Below are 24,408 nucleotides of genomic sequence, written 5' to 3' on the forward strand. Positions count from 1 at the left end.
AGAATATCTCAAGGAGACAAATACAATGTTTTAAAATAAATTGTACTTTAGTCACTCTGACTCCCCTTTGAGGTTTCACAAGGACTGGATTAGTTGTGTCTTGTTTGGTGATGACTTTAAATGGTTCTTTAAAAGGAGGAGAGAATCACCATTAACTATCCTCACCTCAAAGAGGATTGTAAATATATATGTGTTGGAGCATAAGGGACTAATCTCTACAGATGATGCTGGCTGATGTAAAGAAGCATTACTTAAGCTTTCTTGTATGCCATGCCCTATTGAGCAAGTTCATCTTAATCCATGGTTTTCCAAAAGTCACTGTGAAATATGTTTCTTCCAAGATCCTTTGTTGTATTACAACCTAATTACAGAGATGGGCACTGTGGTGTCCATTTAATGCTTCCCAGATGGTTCATACGTACATTTACAGTTTGCTGGCATCACACATGAGTTGTTTCAATGAATACATCCTGAGGCAAGTGCTCTGTGAAGACCCCAGCCCAGGCACTTGAACACTTAGACCTTATATCTTTATAGGGACACCTTTATCTGCGTAAAATCCTGATTAGGGACCCTAATTAGAAAGACATGACTTCCTTTGTGTTACATGTTACCATGTCTGAAAATAACAACCTATATATAGCTCCTAGATTCTTTGATTTGAAGATGAAAATATTAACTAACAGATATTCATATCTCTGCCTGATGTCAAATACTAAATTAGCCACCAGTTGGGAGGTTAAGTTTGAACTATTGCCTGACTAGCGTTTGCTAGTTCTACATTGATGTGGATGAAGATCATCCCGTACATGAAATCAAACTGAGCAGCACACTCAGAAGAATTGCAAGACCTAAGATCATAACAGAGAAATAAAGCTCCAGTAAAATAACATAATGCAAAAAAATGCACAATAAATTAAATATTCTACTTGAACTTTTTACTTCCACATAGTCCATGCTATGGCTTCAGAGAACAGCAGAACATTTATTCTGAGACATCGCTTCTTTCCCAAATCAGTTCATTGTATTTTAACATGACTCCTATGATGGAGATATCATATCATGCACTTTCCCTCCGTAAGTAAAAATCTGTACCACATTTTACCCGAGTTTCTCTTTAAATTGATGCCTTTAGTTATATAGCTTCATTTTGGTTCTAGCATTGACAGGTACATTGTGGCAATGACATCATGTGAATAGACTCTTGCCTTCAAGTCAACAATATACCCACTACATCATTTTTAATATGTCTAAAAGTAGAACCAAAAGAACTGAATAAGAACTTCCCAGCAAAGTGCTCCCTGTGTGAAAACAAGCTCACATTCATCTCCTATGCACACCCCCAATCCCCCAAATGAATGGGAGGATTTTCTGTTTCTGTTATGGTAAGCTGCTGTGACAGCAACTGAAGATGTTTAGCAGGCTGTTTCATGACTGCTTCTTATGATGACATCACGGTGCACATGAGAAAAGCAGTAATGGTTCAACTGAGGCATATCAGGTTCTGGAGGTTTTTACTTTAATTTGAACCTGGCCTTTGATTTGAAGAGTGAAAGAATCAATTTATAATTTTGCACCTCTGTATGCCGTTCCCTCTGTCTGTCTGATTTAAATTGAAATTAGTGTCATGGGCATTCTGCCACCCGTTTATTCCTTTCATAATTGAAATGTCTGAATTTACTCCAAAATGACAGATTTTGCTACCAGCTTGATGCTTAAAGAGGCTCTAAGATACTTGATGCACTGATCTCCGGCATGATTTCTAACTTTGTTAGTATCTGTTTTAACCCACTTTGGACTACACATTTTCCAAATCTATTATTTAGGTTAGTAATTTAGAAAAATCATTATATTAATCTAACGACATGCTTGATTTGACTTTAGAAAAAACTTAGATTTTGTTTTTTATATAGCTCATGAAACAAAGCAGTACTCAATAAAATTTGTAGTACATGGTGAAAGATACTGCACATAGAAATATATATGTGTGGTAAAAGAAATACTCTAATTCCTTAAAAATGAGACTAGCATTCTTCCTAATAAACTGTCACAATTAAAATTGTAAATAAATGTACATGTTTACATATCACGGTATTAGCACTACTCTTTTTATTATAATTTAGTAAAAGAATGTTACAAGGTCATGATTATATTACACTTTCTATTGGAGAAAACATGGCTTTCATTTTACCCCCAGAGTGCAAATCACTCAAATTCCATGGTTACATTAATTTGTATTTTTGAAAAATAGTAAATCTAGCATCCATGAGACATATACATTGTGGCAAAGACAATGTTTTGAAACTATTACAAGCTTGCTAAGAAGTCTGACACATGTAATGATTATAAAACCTATAGATTTTATACCAGAAAATTTAAGAAAATTGTATCTGTGTGTACTTATAATTTTGTAGTAAACATTTAACACAATATGAATATAATATATGCTCATTAAAAGTAATTATATTTTTTAATTTTAAAACTTGTCTAATTTCAGAATGCAGATAAATTTCAGAATCCATGGCTCTACCACCCTTTCCTGTCTTTCCTATCAGCCAACCTCTATGATAATGTTGGAGAAGTTAACACATCAGGGACCTGAGAATTGATTCTTGAAGAGAATATTCTCCCCATCTTCAAAAGAGAGGGTGGGGGGAGAGAGAGAGAGAGAGAGAGAGAGAGAGAGAGAGAGAGAGAGAGAGAGACTCTTTTTAAATGGTCACTTTTCAATTGGTGATTATTAAAGATGGAGCAGAAAACCTCTTTTGTTTCTGCCTGATTTCTCTGTTTATATTTTTTCAGTTGTGTTTTCATTATTATTTGACATTTGTCATGTTCTTGAATTGGTTTTGATGGCTAATTACAGAGACTATTCAGTTGTTTAAAGTCCATCTTACAACAGATAACACCAGCTGCATTTCTATTGTTTCACAGTTTTGCATTCATCTCTTGATCCATCAGTTACAATGTGATAGAGAATTATGTAATTGTAACACACTAACTTTTTTTGCTGTGATATTTGGAGTAATATAGTCTGCAGATATAACTGGCTCTAACACTTCATCTTGCCTTGCTTAGGTGAAATTAGTTTTATAGGCTGCCCTTAGCTCCCAGGGAAAGAGAAAAGCCAATTGGATGCAATGCTAATTGAGAAATCTCCCTTTGTATAGGTCCTATGGCCCATTCACATAGCCATATTATTGTGTTATTTCCTCCTGATATCCGGGAGTTTCTGCTTTCTCTTTCATTGGCCTTAATTTTCATTATGTACTGCTATTTCCAAGTGAGGCTCATGTGTACCTATCTTTTCTCCTTCATTGGAAGTGGGTAACACTAAACACTGAATAATCAACTTCTTTGCAAAAAGATTAGGTATGTAATAGCTTCTGAACACTGAATATTTTCAACATACATTGAATATCCAAACAAACATGCATTCTTATAGATGTCTCTCTCTCTCTCTCTCTCTCTCTCTCTTTCTCTCTGTATGTATATATATATATATCAGATATATATATCTGCTTAATAAAAATTACTTCATAACAATGCTGAAACATTTTTCACAAAGAAGAAAATGATATGTGTGTCAAATGCACATGAATACATTTTACAATTTAGTTTTTATTGGTCTAATTGAAATTTTTCATTGATATTTTTAGATATTGAATTCTACTAAATCTGGAGATTATTAAGAAAAACATAACTTATTCATCATATTACTAGCAATAGTGCTAGTAGTAATTGTCAGCATAAACAATTTCCTTAAAATGAAAACTCTTAGGAGACATCAATGACTTCCACATAGCATGTGTCTTAGAGTTTCTTTTGCTATGAAGAGATACCATGACTAAGCCAACTCTTACAAAGGACATTTAATTGGCGCTGGTTTACAGGTTCAGGAGTTCAGTCCATTATCAAGGCAGGAAGCATTTCAGCATCCAGGCAGGCATGGTGCAGGAGGAGCTGAGGGTTAGACATCTTGATCTGAAGGCAGCCAGGAGAAGACTCTCTGGAATGCAGCTATGTGCATAAAATATTCAAAGAAAATGTAGGTAAGAAGTTTAGACAAAAGAATGGTTTCCAGAGCTGAGAATGTAAGCCATTTGTAATGCTTATTGAAATAAGGAAGGACACTGCCTTTTAACCTAACAGATATTCTTTCCTCCTCAGAGTGACAAATACCTACAACAATTAGAAACTCAGCAATGAAAATTGAGGACGAGAAAAACATTTTTTTAAATTGGTTACCATGTTACATAAATTAAAAGGACTGAATTCTAAAAAGGCCTCTGGGGAAGGAAAGATTACAAAAGACTAAGCAATATCACCAGGAGGAATCACCTTGAGTTCTAAATAGTGCTCAATATGCACACCTGGGAAACTAAATTAGACCTAAAGCCAAGTCCACTGTTTGGTTTCTTCATATTCTGAGAGGTGACTTAGGTTTATTTTTTAAAAAAGGCAAGCTACTTGTGATTTAGCTTCCTTCATTGTTCAGTGAGGAGATGAAAAGGACATATATGTCTCACAGAATACAATAAATAATAGTAACTATGCAGAAATTTCTGGTGGCAACTACAACTGAGAATGACCACAGCAGGCAGGAAGGAGGCTAGTGCTAGAGTAGAATGACCACGATAAGTTAGAAAGCATGTAATGGGAGATTGAGAACACACTTGGAATGAAAAGCAGTTTACTTATTTTTTGTTTTTTGGTAAATATATTAGTGGACTTTCTATCAAATAATCCCAAAGCATATTGGTGCACTTTTTATCAAACAATTCCAGGTTTTGAGATTGCTACTCCATATATATGCTAAATTTTTATGAGCCATTTTTAAAATTTCTAGAAGGCAAAGGGACAATGAATTTGGTAACCAGCACAGAGCAATGCTTCACCCAAATAGTAACAATAAACAAAATATTTTTGATATGCTTTCAGAGGATTATATTTTCATGGAAGGGGGATGAGTGTCCCTGAGTATGGAGGAGACCGCACTTCATGTGGTATTAACTTGAGAGTGAACAAAGCTTCACTGAGTTCCTGTCTCAGTCTCCAAATTTCAAGAACAGAGTGTGGCTTTATAGAGGATCTTTTATTATAGAAAGGGAGCTTAAAGGGAAGCTTAAATTGATTAAAAGGCAAACTCCACAGAGAAACAAAGGCTTAAGAGAACACCAATGTGAGGTTTGCCACTAAACTTCCTGTTAAGAGTTGTTTTGTGTTGATGTTGTTTTCTCTTTGTTTAATTTTATCAGGAGTTGGATCACCAACAGGATAAAAACTGAGGCACCTTTTACTGGGATGGATTGAATCACAGAACATATCTTGAGCTAGCCAACTGGAGAACTCTGTACACTGCATGTGACCCTTTCACCTAACAAGAGAAATGGCAATGTTCCAATCACAAATTTTCCATCCAATCTGGCATGTTTGACACCCACTCTACTCATTTTTGACTCCTGTTTTGTCACCTGCCCACCTTGACAGTCAGTGTCTGCAAGCCAGTCTTAGAGTCCTTTACTTCCTGGAATCTATCAGCTTCATGTTCTCATACTCAGCTCTAAGCCCTTTTGTTTCTCATCCCCTGTCCCATACTTTACTGTTGACAAGTCATCCAAATACGTTATACAATGACCCAAAAGGTCCTTAATGAAAATTTTCGATCAGGTGCATTGGAAGACTTTTCCTTCTTGGAAGGAAGGAGTTTTAAAAGGTAATTTTATGTAATTCTTAAGCATAGCCTAATTTTAGGCTAACAATAATTCAGTTTATGTTTTTTTAGACCTACAGTGTTTTGGTGCTAAATAAGCAACTTTAAGTTGTCCAGAGATTTTCTTTTCCTCGTCCTCTTCCTCCTTTTCCTCCTTCTCCTCTTCCTCCTCCTCCTCCTCCTCTTCTTCTTCCTCCTCCTCCTTCTTTTCCTTCTTTTGTAGTAGTAGATAAGTACACCATTCTCTATATTTTGTGTATAAGTAAGTGGAGATGCAGAGTGCTATCACTTGTCTCTGGAAGGAACAGGGGCAGATATCCAGGCACAGCTTCTACTCATTTAATCATGGATGACACAACTAATGGCTCCATCTACAAATCGGCTCAATCAATACAGTTCATTTCTGAAGCTCATTCACGTGTTATTGTTGGACTGCTTGAACATGCAGTTTTCCCAGGCAACCACAATGGTTTTTGAATTGTTATTTGCTTCAAGACCCTCTCGGTATATTTCATGGGTATTAAAATTTGGAAATAAAAACGTTTCATATCTTAGTCTCTCATGGAAAGAGTTTGAAATCTTAATTTTAATCTTCAGCAAGAAAACTGGTAACACTGCAGAAAACAGTGTAAATTGCAAACATTTTTATCCAGAAAGTATCAGAGAAATGGATGCTCATAGTCTCCTCTAAAACAGTCAGACAACGTTCCAATAATCAGAGAAATAAATCAAGGAGTGTTGCTCTAGCAAAAGCTGGGTAAAAGCCATATTTTCTAATGTTTGTTCTTTTTCTAAAAGAGAAAGTACTGAGAAGAAAGCTGTATTTGTGAACGTCAACACTAGGAGACTTCATAGTTATCTGTACAGTTCTCTCAGTCAATGCTGAGAACCGCTCCCCCCAAATCCTTGTAGTCATGATTGTGTGTCCAGTCGACAATTCCTTAAGGTTTTCCCTCTTATTTTCTGACTTCATCTACAAAGGCATCTTTGTAATATGATACTGACAATTTCATTATTGACAAAATAGTGTTGAAAAGTTATTTGTAACTTCTACCTTGAGAAAAATGAATTTGAGAAATATGGAATTTCTAGACAATACAGACATGGTCAACATGAGACTCTGAGAGTTGGTGAGAAGGCATTTGGGCGAGGACCCTGTACTCTGAGAAATAATTCAAAGCACATACTGGTTCTCTTTTTCATCTACAACCTCATTTTATGCTGAAAAAAGAAACATAGCAATTTCAAGAAAGCACACAAAAGCAAAATCAAAAGCACAAAGTCTCTACTTCGTTAGTCAAAGACCAAGCAAAAACCATTATAACAAAGGAAACAAATACAAATAACTATAGGTAGCATTCCCTTTATTCCAAAGACTACAGAAAAAAATAAAACAAAACAAAAAATCCAAAACTAAAACCAAAACTCAAACCACCTCACAGCCAAAAGGTGTTCTTTAGTACATCATACCAAAAGAATTGGGTAAATAGCTTAGACTCTACCTTTATCAAGGTCTACCAGTCATTCCACTAGGCAAAACAAAGAAATCTTATCCAGGACTGTACTTTCAGACCAATGATATATTCCTGATGTGAGTGGAAAAGAGTGGTGCAGGCCTAATAACAAGGGACATCTCTCCATTTTGTTGCAATGAAGTCAGATGTGGTCTAGTCGGAGTCAGGAAGTTCATGCCTGTGATGATTAAGATTGTCCCATGTTGCTGTGGGAGGAGGCTACTTTACTATCAGTGATTTGGAGCCCCTTCTTCTTATGGAGGTTCCTGTCATTCATCGCAGTAACAACAATTCCACCCATGACACTGGCTATCAGTGGAGTAGTGAAGAATTTGGATTTCTGCTCCCAAGTAGTACTGGGCAAGAATCTAAATCATTTCTTCCAGCATTTGAAAAACTGTGTGCTTAAGCACAATATTTAAATAAGATCCACTCACAATAAAACAACTAAATGTAAAGATTCCAATGGAGCAGATAGTCATCATGCCAAAGACCATGAGGAATCCGAATGAGAAATGAAAACACACCCAAATATGGCTTAAAAAAATCATCTGACAAATGTTTTAAAATAGTCATAACAAAATACTTAAAAATAAGCTATTGTGAACATCCTTTTAACAAGTTTAAAATAGACACTATGAAAGAAATACAAATTACAAAGAAAAACTAAATGGAAACTTAGAAATAAAAATTTACAAGACCAACAATAACAAACTCAATCCATGTCCTTCATAAAGATATATAAAGATAGGGAAGCAAGACAAACAATGGGAATTACCCAGTCAAAACAACCAAAAAAATAGATGATAAAACTATTACAGGAACAACAGAGATTGTAGAAATAATTCAAACCAAAAGCAACTTTTAGAAAGAGCTGGAGACAAATAACTCAGCAATCATGGATAAATCAATCTACAGAGATCCATTCACAGAGAAACCATGGAAACCAGAAAGAAGTGTTATAAAGTAAAAGAGGTGGGTGCCAAATTAGATGTTCATGTTATTACTAAATTAAGGAGAACTTCTATTGATTTTTAAAGAATGTACACATGGACCAATTGACAAACTTCTGGCTTTGATATTATACTAGAGTTAGGGTCTAGTGATTGGAGAAAAATGGGGGAGGTATAAATAAGTTACCTGGGCAGTCACTGCAATCTCCTGTGAACACATTATAAACACTGAAAAGTACCTGTTAAACGGAATTGGTCAGATTCAGCCGTAAGTGTAGAGGAACAGTTACCATGCCAACAGGTTTGTCCCCTTGCGTTGACAGAAGTTCAGTTCCAGCTCATTAGACTGCATGTTTTCCTTGAGTGACTCTACCTCGGGAATACGTCTATGGAAAAGGAATTTATCTACCCTACTGTTGGGAGGGATTTGCTAGGATGGACATCCTGTCAACTCACCCTCAAGCCACAGATTCACTTGTGAGTTTAAAGTCTACTTTATAAAACCTGTTCCTGGAAATACTGCTTTTTAGTTTCTTTAATATGTATTTGGGCCGCAAGTGGTAGGTTTTGCAAACCCCTTCAACTCCAGTTGTTTTAAATAGAAGCCAGTGTCTCATCGCGTAGTCATAGTTAGCATGGGATTCTATGTATAAACCAGACTGGCCCTGGACTCGTGACCACCTTCCCGATTCTGCCTTGCTAGTGCTGGGATTAAAAGTGTGGACCACAAAGCTCATCAATTTCACCTGCAACATTTCCTTAATGCCCTTAGAATAAGAAAACGGAAGCGTGACTAGAAGTGCCCACAAGAATGTATCCAGTTATCCTTAGAGACAGAAAGAGGGGAATAATGAAAACAGGGTTGATCTATGATAAAAAAATCTTACTGATGCAGACATTGAGTTGTTGAGGCTGCGGAACAGAAGAAAGAAATACATTTAATGGAGAGGGTTCCAGAGAGCTGAACTGAAGTGAAGATTCATATGTCCATGTTAATCTGGATTCAATTCACTCTTACAGTCTGAATCCCTTCTGCCTGTTTCTGTAGGAAAACACAAGGCTATACCAGGGTTATTGTTTCTCAAAGTCCAGTTTGAAGAAGGCTTAGCTGAGCTGTCACTGTGGCACTGCTCGGGGGTTGTGGAAACTCTCAGAGCTGGGTCTTGGTAGGAGATGTTCTTACTGTGACTCTCTGAAGGGACAGTGAGTCTCCAGTCTCCTCCTTTCCCTTAAGTTTGCTTCCAAATTAGAATGTGAGTGGCTTTGATCTGCTAGCTTCTCTCCTCTGTGCTTTCCTGGATGCGTCGAAGTGACAACTTCTTAGACTTGTGGTTCAAGATTAAAACAGAAAACAAAACAAAACAAAATAATATGAACTAAAAATCAAAAATAATCAACAGATATGAACCATCTAATAAAGAACAACAACAAAACCACAACACTACCTTACCCACACACCCACCCCCACATGCTCTTACAGAAAACTATTGTTTCCCTGTATAGGTTGAAATGCTAGGGTTTTTTGTTTTTTGTTTTTGTTTTTTGTTTTGCTTTGTTTTGTTTTTTGCATTGTAACTGAGTTTTCTTTTTTTTTTTTTTTTTTGGAGCTGGGGACCGAACCCAGGGCCTTGCGCTTCCTAGGCAAGCGCTCTACCACTGAGCTAAATCCCCAACCCCTGTAACTGAGTTTTCAACTATATTTTTGAAATAGTGTAGATTTTAAAGAGTGATGACTAATTTAAGTTTGACAATCATAGAAACACTAAGTGAGAATTTATTGCTATAGATATGTTTTTAATGTGTATATGAGTATGTATTACTGTATTTGTATGACATGTGCACAAGCATGTTTTTAGGTGTGTGTACATGTGTGTATGTACATGGAGAAGTAAGAGGAATCACTTGCTTCCTGACTCTACCTCAGCACACTTCCTGTCTCTACTTTTCCTCAGCACAGGGGCTATGGGTGGGTAAATCTATGCCTTTTTTTTTAAGTGGGACCTGGAGATTTGAACTTAGGTCCTCAAGTTTGCTTAGAAAGTGCTCTCCCTCGCCTTATTCCCTTTGTTTGTTTTTCATAATGGATTATTTAAAGCCTTTTCTGGTAATTGCCACTGCATCAGTCCATTGCAGTGAATTCCTGACTTAAATGGTCTTTAGCTCTTGGTGCCCTCTCCCTAGACTACAAGAGCACTTCTTACGAAGTACTTTGCATCAGGTAGTGGTCCCTAAGGAATCCATTGAACATTTTTAGAGTGTGTCTACTAGATGAGATGCATCAGTTGAAAAATCAGGTAAAGGACAGAATTATAAAATCACTTAAAAAGAGAAAATGGATTTTTTTTTCTATTTCCAAATCAAGCAAACAAATAAACTCAGTCAGGGAGCTGGAAAATGCAAATAATTTTAAAACATTATTCCTCTTCTACCATCAAATGCTGGAGCAATTTGTGGATGGTCTCAGTAAAGAAGCATCGGCCTACAGATCTGCCACTGAATTAAGAGCCTCAGGGGCACAACTCAGTTTAAATACAAGAATGGAGCATGCTTGGCTTTAACACTCCAATCACTGTGATTTTAATCTAATGAATATGTTAGTGCTCTTTCCTTTTGTGGAGTACAGTTGAAGAATATGTAATTCGGTGTCATTGTGATTTCACAGAGAGGAAGCTAAAAGTGATTTGCCTATTTTCAAATACATTGCAAATCATTTGGAAGACATTAGCAAATGGCTTGTGTGGGCCCCTGACTTTTTAAAGTAGACCACCCGTAGAACATTTTTTGAAGGTTATAATTTATGTTAATGGTAAGAACAGGACAATGAATCTTTAACGTCTTAGATTCAGGTATTACACTGAGTGGAGTACTAGGGAGTGGGAAGGGGTTCAAAGTATGTGGTACAAAAGAACTTTTAGGTGATTTTTGTAGGTTCTACCTAAGCCAGTGTTAATATAAAAATTGAAAATGTTGATGGGAAAATTCTAGTCTTTTACAAAGGAGATATTGGACTGCTATGTTTCCTATCCATTCAGTGAGTCTAGGCAATCAGCTTTGCTGGATGAATAAACTGTTCACTCTTTTTTTTAATACTAAGCAGAACATGTTATAGTCAGAAAAGTTCTCTTTACAATTTGTACTTTAAAATGTCTAATTATGTGAATTCATGGTCTGCATGTAGGCATGTGCATATCAAAGCATGTGACCACAAGGCCAGAGGCATTTGATTCTCCTGGAGCTGGGGTTATAGATGGTTGTAAGACACCTAGTCTGGATGGATATCTGGGATACAAACTTGGATCCTTCTGAAGAGTAATGTCTTCTCTTAACTCTTCATCTCTCCAAGCTTTAGAAAAACTTTAATACCATTATCCATGCTTTAAGATTTATCACCATGGGCCAACAAAATGGCTCAGAGGGTAAGGAGGCTTGCTGCTAAAACTGATGATCTGATTTCCTAATTCCCCAGGTGGTAGAACAGAAATGATTTCTGTGTGTTCTTCTATGACTTCCATAAACATGTCATGAACACGCATACACACACACACACACACACACATACACACACGCACACACACACACATACACACACAGACACACACACACACACACACACACACCATTGAAACAACACTAAAATTCAAAGATAATTTATCTGGGGGTTTCATTAACTAATCTGTATTTTGAACATATTTGGTTTATAGGCTAAACTTTATCTTTGGTTTAATATTTTCCATCTTATTTAGAATGGCGAGGAATGGCTGGAGAGATGGCTCAGTGGTTAAGAGCACCGACTGCTCTTCCAGAGGTTTTGAGTTCAGTTCCCAGCAACCATATGGTGGCTCACAACCATTTGTAATGAGACATGATGCCCTGTTCTGGTGTGTCTGAATACAGCTACAGTGTACTTATATATAATAAATAAATTAATAAAAGATAAATAAAATGGTGAGGAAATGCTGCTGAACTCCTGGAATGTGAATAAATTTTCTGTCATAATCCCCAAAAGAAACATGTTCGAAATATCCTTGTTTTAAGACACTAAAGCTTTATTTAAGTCTTCTAACCTTCAGAAATATGGGATAATAAATATGTATTGCCTATGTTACTAAATTTGTCCTAAGTTGTTAAAATAATAAGAGGATGCTAGTATACATAGTTTGCAAGAATGTTTTAATGATTATGTTGAAGTTAATATGGCATATTTGAAATGATGGGGACATTGAAATAAAAATGCACAAAATTATATTAACAATTTCTTTCTAATTACTACTTACTGACAGTATGAATTCAGGCAAAATTGGTGGCAATCCAAGTGTCCAATGGTTAATAAATGAATGGATGAAGAAATGGATAGTTGTCTCTCCATAATTATTTTGCCATGAAGAGAAATGTGATTCCAACGTGCATTATGATGTGAAAGGTTTTTTTTTTTCATCTTTATTAATTTGAGTATTTCTTATTTACATTTTGATTATTATTCCCCTTCCCGGTTTCCGGGAACATCCCCCTAACCCCTCCCCTTCTCCTTCTGTATGGGTGTTCCCCTCTCCATCCTCCCCCCATTACTGCCCTTCCCCCAACAATCACATTCACTGGGGGTTCAGTCATGGCAGGAGCAAGGGCTTCCCCTTCCACTGGTGCTCTTACTAGGCTATTCATTGCTACCTATGAGGTTGGAGCCCAGGGTCAGTCCATGTATAGTCTTTGGGTAGTGGCTTAGTCCCTGGAAGCTCTGGTTGGTTGGCATTGTTATTCATATGGGGTCTCAAGCCCCTTCAAGCTCTTTCAGTCCTTTCTAAGATTCCTTCAACTGGGGTCCCATTGTCAGCTCAGTGGTTTAATGATGGTATTCTCCTATGTATTTGCTGTATTCTGGCTGTGTCTCTCAGGAGAGATCTATATCTGGTTCCTGTCGGCCTGCACTTCTTTGCTTCATCCATCTTATCTAGTTTGGTGGCTGTATATGTATGGGCCATAGGTAAAGCAGGCTCTGAATGGGTGTTCCTTCTGCCTCTATTCTAAACTTTGCTTCCCTATTTCCTCCCAAGGGTATTCTTGTTCCCCTTTTAAAGAAGGAGTGAAGCATCAGCATTTTGGTCATCCCTCTTGAGTTTCATGTGTTCTGTGCATCTAGGGTAATTCGAGCATTTGGGCTAATGTCCACTTATCAATGAGTGCATACCATGTGTGTTTTTCTGTGATTGGGTTACCTCACTCAGGATGATATTTTCCAGTTCCTTCCATTTGCCTATGAATTTCATAAAGTCATTGTTTTTGATAGTTGAGTAATATTCCATTGTGTAGATGTACCACATTTTCTGTATCCATTCCTCTGTTGAAGGGCATCTGGGTTCTTTCCAGCTTCTGGCTATTATAAATAAGGCTGCTATGAACATAGTGGAGCACACGTCTTTTTTATATGTTGGGGCATCTTTTGGGTATATGCCCAAGAGAGATATAGCTGGATCCTCAGGTAGGTCAATGACCAATTTTCTGAGGAACCTCCAGACTGATTTCCAGAATGGTTTTACCAGTCTGCAATCCCACCAACAATGGAGGAGTGTTCCTCTTTCTCCGCATTCTCGCCAGCATCTGCTGTCACCTGAGTTTTTGATCTTAGCCATTCTCACTGGTGTGAGGTGAAATCTCAGGGTTGTTTTGATTTGCATTTCCCTTATGACTAAAGATATTGAACATTTCTTTAGGTGTTTCTCAACCATTCAGCATTCCTCAGCTGGTGAATTCTTTGTTTAGCTCTGAACCCCATTTTTAATAGGGTTATTTGTCTCCCTGCAGTCTAACTTCTCGAGTTCTTTGTATATTTTGGATATAAGCCCTCTATCTGTTGTAGATTGGTAAAGAGCTTTTCCCAATCTGTTGGGTGTTGTTTTGTCCTAACCACAGTGTCCTTTGCCTTACAGAAGCTTTGCAGTTTTATGAGATCCCATTTGTCGAGTCTTGATCTCAGAGCATAAGCCATTGGGGTTTTGTTCAGGAAATTTTCTGCAGTGCCCATGTGTTCGAGATGCTTCCCACTTTTTCTTCTATTAGTTTGAGTGTATCTGCTTTGATGTGGAGGTCCTTGATCCACTTGGACTTAAGCTTTGTACAGGGTGATATGCATGGATCGATCTGCATTCTTCTGCATGCTGACCTCCAGTTGAACCAGCACCATTTGCTGAAAATGCTATCCTTTTTCATAGGATGGTTTTGGCTCCTTTGTCAAAAGTCAAGTGACCATAGGTGTGTGGGTTCATTTCTGGGTCTTCAATTCTATTCCATTGGTCTATCTGTCTGTCTCTGTACCAACACCATGCAGTTTTTATCACTATTGCTCTGTAATATTGCTTGAGTTCAGGGATAGGGATTCCCCCAGAAGTCCTTTTATTGTTGAGGATAGTTTTAGCTATCCTGGGTTTTTGTTATTCCAGATGAATTTACAAATTATTCTGTCTAACTCTCTGAAGAATTGGATTGGTATTTTGATGGTGATTGCATTGACTCTGTAGATCGCTTTTGGTAAAATGGCCATTTTTACTTTATTAATCTCACAATCCATGAGCATTGGAGATCTTTCCATCTTCTGAGGTCTTCTTCAATTTCTTTCTTCAGAGGCTTGAAGTTCTTATTATACAGATCTTTCACTTGCTTGGTTAAAGTCATACCGAGGTATTTTATATTATTTGAGACTATTATGAAGGGTGTCGTTTCCCTAATTTCTTTCTTGGCTTGTTTCTCTTTTGTGTAGAGGGAGGCTACTGATTTATTTGAGTTAATTTTATACCCAGCCACTTTGCTGAAGGTGTTCATCAGGTTAATAGTTCTCTGATGGAACTTTTGGGATCACTTAAATATACTATTATATCATTTGCAAATAGTGATATATTGACTTCTTCTTTTCCAATCTGTATCCCTTTTATCTCCTCTTGTTGTCTGATTGCTCTGGCCAGAACTTCAAGAGCTATCTTGTATAAGTAGGGAGAGAGTGTGCAACCTTGTCTAGTCCCTAAATAATTGTGTGAGTGAAAGTTTTCAGTATGAAAAACAATACAATCTTATGAGTCATTCTGTCTGATATGTTCATATTAGCCAAGTTACTAAAGAGTCTTAGTAGTCCAGGGCTTACACACATGGAGGGATTGAAGGTGTGTGATACAGGGGAGTTTTGGGAGGGGAGAAGTTCAATGAAATATCCCATGTAACGGGAAACTATTTGTTCGTTCTACTACGTGAAGACATAGTATCATCATCTATGAACCAGAAAACAGGGTTCTCTAGAAAACAAACTAACCATTATCCACTGTCGGTTTTAACTTGAACTTCTCACACTCCATGTTTGTGAGGAAAATTTTTCATTCACAAAACAAGCAACTAAATAAGAAAAAGAAGAAAACATATAACATTGACTCACAATGATTTTACAATTTAAGATTTACCAGTATTGATTCGAAAACTGTTTTGTGAATTATGTATAGAGGAATTTTAATCCAGCAACATAGCTCATAGCAAGGGTATGGCTGGAATACAGACATGCCATTAGTACACTCATTAGATCTGTAACAGTGAAGGAAAAGTTAGTTTGTAGAAGGAAGCAGCATGTTTGTTAGTGACATCTAATTGAGCAGCAGACAAAGTGATGAGAAAGATTTGACAGAATGAATCAGAAATAGGATATGCTCAGTTCACAGGAGAATATCAGGAGAAGAGCGTTTACTTAAAACCAGCAAAAGTGAAAAAATGGCGATATGGTTTATGGTGTGTTTTGTGTGTATATGGCAGTTTTACTAGGACAGTTTTATAGACACAGGGTGCAGAGAGGAAACAAGCTAGGCGCAGGTGAAGACAGCAAGCCAGAAAATGAGAATGAGCCAGAAGATTAGAACATATTGCCTAAGTTTGCATGAGACCAGGCAGAGCAATTCAACAGAAGTTGAATAAGTCAGCTAGGAAGATTAGATTATATGGAGGCTAGAAGCTTCCAGGCCTAGGCCTAGCAATAGTTAGAACAGAGAAAGAAATGCCCTGGGCTTAGACCAAGGCATGTATTCTCACACATTGGGTCTGTCTCTCATCCCATCACTGTATCTGATGAAAGAGATATTACATTTACAATTATGAATCAGGAAAACCATTACCAAAACATTATTAGGAACATCATGTCTGTAGAACTGTATTCTGCCTGCACAGAGGCTCTCTGGTCTTGGTGTTCAGCCATCATGTTGGAATTTTGTCTTCAGGTCACATTGGTCATTAGTCTTTTGTTTCTCTTGTGGTTTTGCTGTTGTGCAACGGCAGGCATTGTTCGACTACCAAGGATGGCTTCATGACACAGTCTTCATGTATGACCTTACAAAGTGCGTATTATGCCCTGACACATAATTGATGGTTTAGCTGAAATTATACACAGGTTGGACTCATTTGTATTCAATTTTCTGAAGCTGTGCCACACTGGATTGATTTTTTTTTAAATAATAGAGCAAAAATCCAAATAAAGATTCTTGGATGACATTTATTTTACTGCTATTCCTCTGCAAGCATTTAGAACTATGTTTCCTTTACTTATATTGCAAATGTATATTGACTAATTCATTAAACTCCTTCTACCCTGTAGGTTCTAGGACTCAAACTCAATTGGCCAGGCTTTGCAATCGGAACCTTTACTATCTGAGTCATCCCCCTTGCTCTATTTCTTTGTTTTGAATTGACACATTTATTCTTCTTTTTAAAAAAATTTTTATAAGATATATTTATTTACTTACATTTCAAATGTTATTCCCTTTCCCGGTTTCCTGTCCATAAACGCCATCCCCACCCCCACCCCCATATGGGTGTTCCCCATACCCACCTCCAACATTCCTGTGCAGTGCACTGGGGGTCCAACATTGGCAGGAACAAGGGCTTCCCCTTCTACTGGTTCCCAAACAAGGCTATTTTCTGCTACATATGCAGTGGAAGCCCTAGGGCAGTCCATATATAGTCTTTTAGTAGTGGTTTAGTCCCTGGAAGCCCTGGTTGGTTGGCATTGTTTTTCTTTCTTTTCTTTTTTTAATCTTTATTAATTTGAGTATTTCTTATTTACATTTAGTATTAGTTATTCCCTTTCCCGGTTTCCGGGCCAACATCCCCCTTCTATATTGGTGTTCTATCCCCATCCTCCCCCCATTACCGCCCTCCCCCCAACAATCACATTCACTGGGGGTTCAGTCTTGGCAGGGCCAAGGGCTTCCCCTTCCACTGGTGCTCTTACTAGGATATTCATTGCTACCTATGAGGTAGGAGTCCAGGGTCAGTCCATGTATTGTCTTTGGGTAGTGGCTTAGTCTCCGGAAGCTCTGGTTGGTTGGCATTGTTGTTCATATGGGGTCTCGAGCCCCTTCAAGCTCTTCCAGTCCTTTCTCTGATTCCTTCAACGGGGGTCCTGTTCTCAGTTCAGCTTGCTGCTGGCATTTGCCTATGTATTTGCTATATTCTGGCTGTGTCTCTCAGGAGAGATCTACATCAAGTTCCTGTCTGCCAACACTTCTTTGCTTCATCCATCTTATCTAATTGGGTGGCTGTATATGTATGGGCCACATGTGGGGCAGGCTCTGCATGGGTGTTCCTTCTGCCTCTGTTTTAAACTTTGCCTCCCTATTCCCTGACAAGGGTATACATGTTCCCCTTTTAAAGAAGGAGTGAAGCATTCACATTTGATCATCCCTCTTGAGTTTCATGTCTTCTGTACATCTAGGACAATTCAAGCATTTGGGCTAATAGCCACTTATCAATGAGTGCATACCATGTGTGTTTTTCTGTGGTTGGGTTACCTCACTCAGGATGATATTTTCCAGTTTCATCCATTTGCCTATGAATTTCATAAAGTCATTGTTTTTGATAGCTGAGTAGTATTCCATCGTGTAGATGTACCATATTTTCTGTATCCATTCCTCTGTTGAAGGGCTTCTGGCTATTATAAATAAGGCTGCTATGAACATAGTTGAGCATGTGTCTTTGTTATACGTTGGGGCATCTTTTGGGTATATGACCAAGAGAGGTATAGCTGGATCCTCAGGTAGTTCAATGTCCAATTTTCTGAGGAACCTTCAGACTGATTTCCAGAATGGTTGCAATCCCACCAACAATGGAGGAATGTTCCTCTTTCTCCACATCCTCGCCAGCATTTGCTGTCACCTGAGTTTTTGATCTTAGTCATTCTCACTGGTGTGAGGTGAAATCTCAGGGTTGTTTTGATTTGCATTTCCCTTATGACTAAAGATGTTGAACCTTTCTCAGCCATTTGGCATTCCTAAGCTGTGAATTCTTTGTTTAGCTCTGAACCCCATTATTTAATAGGGTTATTTGTCCCCCTGCGGTCTAACTTCTTGAGTTCTTTGTATATTTTGGATATAAGCCCTCTATGTGTTGTAGGATTGGTAAAGATCTTTTCCCAATCTGTGGGTTGCCGTTTTGTCCTAACCACAGTGTCCTTTGCCTTACAGAAGCTTTGCAGTTTTATGAGATCCCATTTGTCGATTCTTGATCTTAGAGCATAAGTCATTGGTGTTTTGTTCAGGAAATTTTCTGCAGATTTTCAAGTTTTGTTGAATATAGGCTTTTGTAGTAGGATCTGATGATTTTTTGAATTTCCTCTGATTCTGTAGTTATATCTCCCTTTTCATTCCTGATTTTGTTAATTTGGACACACACTCTGTGTCCTCTCTTTAGTCTGGCTAAGGGTTTGTCTATCTTGTTGATTTTCTAAAAGAACCAACTTTTGGTTCTGTTGATTCTTTCTATGGTCCTTTGTTTCTACTTGGTTGATTTCAGCTGTGAGTTTCATTATTTCCTGCCTTCTACTCCTCCTGGGTGTATTTGCTTCTTTTTGTTCTAGAGCTTTTAGGTGTGCTGTCAAGCTGGTGACATATGCTCTTTCCTGTTTCTTTCTGCAGGCACTCAGAGCTATGAGTTTTCCTCTTAGCACAGCTTTCATTTTGTCCCTTAAGTTTGGGTATGTTGGACTTTCATTTTCATTAAATTCTAAGATGTCTTTAATTTCTTTCTTTATTTCTTCCTTGACCAGGTTATCATTGAGTAAAGCATTGTTCAACTTCCATGTATATGTGGGCGTTCTTGCTTTATTGTTATTGAAGGCCAGGTTTACCCCGTGGTGGTCTGATAGGACACATGGGATTATTTTTATCTTTCTGTATCTGTTGGGGCCTGTTTTATGACCAATTATATGATCAATTTTGGAGAAAGTACCATGAGGTGGTGAGAAGAATGTATATCCTTTTGCTTTAGGATAGAATGTTCTATAAATATCTGTTAAGTGCATTTGGCTCATGACTTCTCTTAGTCTATCTATGTCTCTGTTTAATTTCTGTTTCCATGACCTGTCCATTGATGAGAGTGGGGTGCTGAAATCTCCTACTATTATTGTGTGAGGTGCAATGTGTGTTTTGAGCTTTACTAAGGTTTCTTTTATGTATCCAGTTGCCCTTGTATTTGGAGCATAGATATTTAGGATTGAGAGTTCATCTTGATGGATTTTTCCTTTGATGAATATGAAGTGACCTTCCCTATCTTTTTGATGACTTTTAGTTGAAAATCAATTTTATTCTATATTAGAATGGCTACTCCAGCTTGCTTCTTCCGACCATTTGCTTGGAAAGTTGTTTTCCAGCCTTTCGCTCTGAGGTGGTGTCTGTCTCTGTCTCTGAAGTGTGTTTCCTGTAGGCCACAGAATGCAGGGTCCTCATTGAGTATCCAGTTTGTTAATATATGTCTTTTTATTGGGGAGTTGAGGCCATTGATGTTGAGAGATATTAAGGAATGGTGATTATTGCTTCCTGTTATATTCATATTTGAATATGAGGTTATGTTTGTGTGCTTTTCTCCTCTTTGTTTTGTTGCCAAGTTGATTAGTTTCTTGCTTTTTCTAGGGTGTAGCTTGCCTCCTTATGTTGGTCTTTACCATTTATTATCCTTTGTAGTGCTGGATTTGTAGAAAGATACTGTGTAAATTTGGTTTTGTCATGGAATATCTTGGTTTCTACATCTATATTAATTGAGAGTTTTGCAGGATACAGTAACCTGGGCTGGCATTTGTGTTCTCTTAGGTCTGTATGACATCTGTCCAGGATATTCTGGCTTTCATAGTCTCTGGCGAGAAGTCTGGTGTGATTCTGATAGGTCTGCCTTTATATGTTACTTGACCTTTTTCCCTTACTGCTTTTAATATTCTTTCTTTATTTTGTGCGTTTGGTGTTTTCACTATTATGTGACAGGTAGAGTTTCTTTTCTGGTCCAATCTATTTGGTGTTCTGTAGGCTTCTTTTATGTTTATGGGCATCCCTTTCTTTAGGTTAGGGAAGTTTTCTTCTATGATTTTGTTGAAGATGTTTACTGGTCCTTTGAGCCGGAAGTCTTCACTCTCTTCTATACCTATTATCCTTAGGTTTGATCTTCTCATTGAGTCCTGGATTTCCTGTATGTTTTGGACCAGAATTTTTTTTTTCGTTTTACATTAACTTTGACAGTTGTGTCGATGATTTCTATGAAATCTTCTGCTCCAGAGATTCTCTCTTCTATCTCTTGTATTCTTTTGTTGATGCTTGTATCTACAGCTCCTTGTCTCTTCCTTTGGTTTTCTATATCCATGTTTTTTTCCCCTGTGTTCTTTTTTCATTGCTTCTATTTCCATTTTTAATTCCTTCAACTCTTTGATTTTGTTTTCCTGGAATTCTTTCGGGGATTTTTTGATTCCTCTCTATAGGCTTCTACTTGCTTATTTTTGTTTTCCTGCGTTTCTCTAAGGGAGTTCTTCATGGCTTCCTTGAAGTCCTCCAGCATCATGATCAAATATGATTTTAAATCTAGATCTTGCTTTTCTGGTGTGTTTGGATATTCAGTGTTTGCTTTGGTGGGAGAATTGGGCTCTGATGTAGCCATGAAGTCTTGGTTTCTGTTGCTTGGTTTCCTGTGCTTGCCTCTCGCCATCAGGTTGTCTCTGGTGTTAACTTTTTTCTGCTATTTCTGACAGCGGTTAGATCATCCTATAGGCCTGTAGACCTGTTTTCCTGTTTTCTTTCAGCCAGTTATGGGAGCAGAGTGTTCTGCTTTCGGGCTTGTAGTCTTTCCTGTCTACTGGTCTTCAGCTGTTCCTGTGGGGCTGTGTCCTGAGTCGACCAGGCAGGTTGCTTGGAGCAGAAAAGTTGGTCTTACCTGTGGTCCTGTGGCTCAAGTTTCTTGTGGGGGGCTGCTTTTGAGCTTTCCATGAGTGCGGCAACCAGGAGGTCCTGTGCCACCTTTTCAGGGAGCCCCCATGCACTGGGCTCCCAGATGGCTTTAGGTGTTTTCCTCTGGAGTTAGAAATGTGTGTAGAGTGTAGTCTCTTCTGGCTTCCCAGGCATGTCTGCTCCTCTGAAGGTTTAGCTCTCCCTCCCATGGGATTTGGGTGCAGAGAGCTGTTGATCAGTCCCTTCAGGTCTGGGAGGTGTCTGGACTGTGGGGGACCTGCAGTTCCAGTGCCCCTGTCTTCCAGTTCCCAGAGGCTGTATACAGTTTCCTCTTGGGCCAGGGATGTGGGCAGGGGTGGGCAGTATTGGTGGTCTCTCCCACTCTGCAGTCTCAGGAGTGCCCACCTGTCCGGGAAGTGAGCTTTCTCTCCCAAGGGATTTGGGAGCAGTGAGCTGGGGGCTGGGAAAGCCAGGTTGGGGCACCAGCTAAAAACTGGAAGTGTTCTGTCCCAGAAGAATTTTGCCTCTGTGTGTCCTTAGACCACCAGTCAGGTTGCTTGGAGCAGAAAATTTGGTCTTAACCTGCGGTTCCGCGGCTCAAGTTTGCTGGTGGGTGGTTGCTTTTGAGCTCTCTGTGAGGGCGGCAACCAGGAGGACATGTGTTGCCTTTTCCAGGCATTGTTTTTCTTATGGGGTTGCAAGTCCCTTCAGCTCTTTCAGTTCTTCCTCTAATTCCCCCCCAAGGGGGTCCTGTTCTCAGGTCAGTGGTTTGCTGCTAGCATTCACCTCTGTATTGGACATTCTCTGGATATGTCTCTCAGGAAAGATCTATATCCATTCCCTTTCAGCATGCACTGTTTAGCTTCATCAATCTTATCTAGTTTTGGTGGAGATATATATATATATATATATATATATATATATATATATATATATATATATGGGTCACATGTAGGACACGCTTTGAATGGCCGTTCCTTCAGTCTCTGCTCTAAACTTTGCTTCCATATCTCCTCCTATGAATATTTTTTCCCCTTTCAAGAAGTAGTGGGAGCATCTGCCTTTTGGTCATCCTTCTTCTTGTGGTCTATGGTCTGTGGATTGCATCTAGGGTAATTATATACTAAAGTACATTTATTAGATAACTGTATAGAGTATGTAATGAGCAAATCTGGGTAATTAACACTACTGTATCTTTAAAGATTTAGTATTTGGGGAAAACTCTAACCTTTCCAGTTACTTTAAAATATGTCATATAAACTGTTATAGACCATATTTGTCTGTATTATAAGGCCTGATGCCTCATTGTACTTTGTTTCTTCTCACTTATTTGTACCCACTTCCCCAGTTAGTACCTTGAGGTAATATATAGTTTCCAGTTAATTGTTGTTAAATTTTACTTCTGCTTTCTAACTGCAATGATATGTCACTGCTAACAATAAGTATCAAAGTAAAATTACAAATCCATTCCCCAAAATAGAAGAGTATAAGTTTCTGTATAGAAAAGGCCAAGCAAGGATGGGAAAGTGTCTTAGTCTCAATAATGTGACCAGGCAAGCGTGAGTTCATGAATTTAGATCCCTAGGAACCATACAATAAGGCATCAAAAAGCTGGATATGGAAGCCTGTGCTTGTAACTTAAGCTCTGGGGAATCAGAGACAAAAGATTCTTGACATTGCTGATCAGACAATATAGATAATTGAGAATCTCTAGGTGAGAGATTCCCATCTCAAAAACCAAGGTGCAAAGTGATAGGGGAAGACATATTATATTGAAAGTTCGTCATCATCACATGCATCCACATACATGATGATATACCTACACACACATACACACACACACACACAAACACAAATGCACACATACACCTGTACACACATACACCCACACATACACATATACCCATGCACACAGCTATACTATACACACACAGAGACAAAGACTAAATAAATATACAAGTAAAGAAGGAGAGAAACAAGTGATCAAAGAGAGAAGAAAACAATCTGGATATTTATTCTTCAGTAAAATCACAGGTGATTTCTCCCTCTTCAGCAATGTAAATATAATATTTTGAAAATATTATCATCTTTCGTATTAAAAAATTGGTAGTCTATACCTATTCTGAGAAAAATGCAGATAGCTGGTAGGTGTGTTAAAGTTAAGAAGAATGTACAGGGTTTCATGTTTTTCAGTTCATTTTAATGATACCTTTGTTTTATTTGGATTTGCTTTCGGGGAGTGGGGGTTACATAGACCAAGCTGGCCTAGAACGCACTCTGTAGCTCAGGTTAGTCTTTAACTCATGATCCTTCTACCTCTACATTTTCATCCTGTGGCTGGATCTAAATCAATTACAGACAGTTTTCTTCTATGATATAACCCCTTAGAGTCTGATCTTTCTCCAGTGGATGAGCATACGACTGTGTGTGCACTGCCACATTATTGGGCTCAGTGGGTTAACAAAGAACAATGAAGCTCCAAGGAAGACCTTGCAGGGTAGAACTAGCAAGAAATGAGGGTGAGGAATCATGGGTTGATCTGAACAAATGCATTTAATACATGCATGAAATTCTCAAAGAATAAATAAAAATGTATTTTCAAAAAGAAAGCCTTGTATTGACTTACTGCATTAATAATCTTGAATATTAGGTCACTCTTTCTTATTATGACTATTCCTAGCAGCAACAATTAGAATGTATAATGCACATAAGCTAAAATGTGAATTAAATTCTCATGTAATTTCTAACATGACCAAGGACGTGTCATGGTTACCAAATCTCAGCAAGGCATTCAAGACATACCAGAGGCTGAGTGTATATTTTATGTTACTTACTAAGAGGATTAGTCCTGTTCTTTGTGAGTAGCATCCAGTAATACCTCACCAAGCTGGCTAACAGTGTATTGATCCATAGAAATTCTGTCCTAGTTTTATTTATATTGCTGCGATAAAACATCCCAACAAAAGGGAACTTAGGGGATAAAGGATTTATTCTAGTCTACAATTGCAGGT

At 38.0% G+C, this 24,408-nt stretch overlaps 1 pseudogene; it reads right to left on the reverse strand.

The window, feature by feature from the left end:
• Positions 1-739: 739 nt before the first annotated feature.
• LOC116905601 overlaps positions 740-24,408 on the reverse strand; it is a 57,829-nt pseudogene continuing 34,160 nt past the window's right edge.

Source organism: Rattus rattus, chromosome 7 (assembly GCF_011064425.1).
Source record: "Rattus rattus isolate New Zealand chromosome 7, Rrattus_CSIRO_v1, whole genome shotgun sequence".
NCBI classification, from domain to species: domain Eukaryota; kingdom Metazoa; phylum Chordata; class Mammalia; order Rodentia; family Muridae; genus Rattus; species Rattus rattus.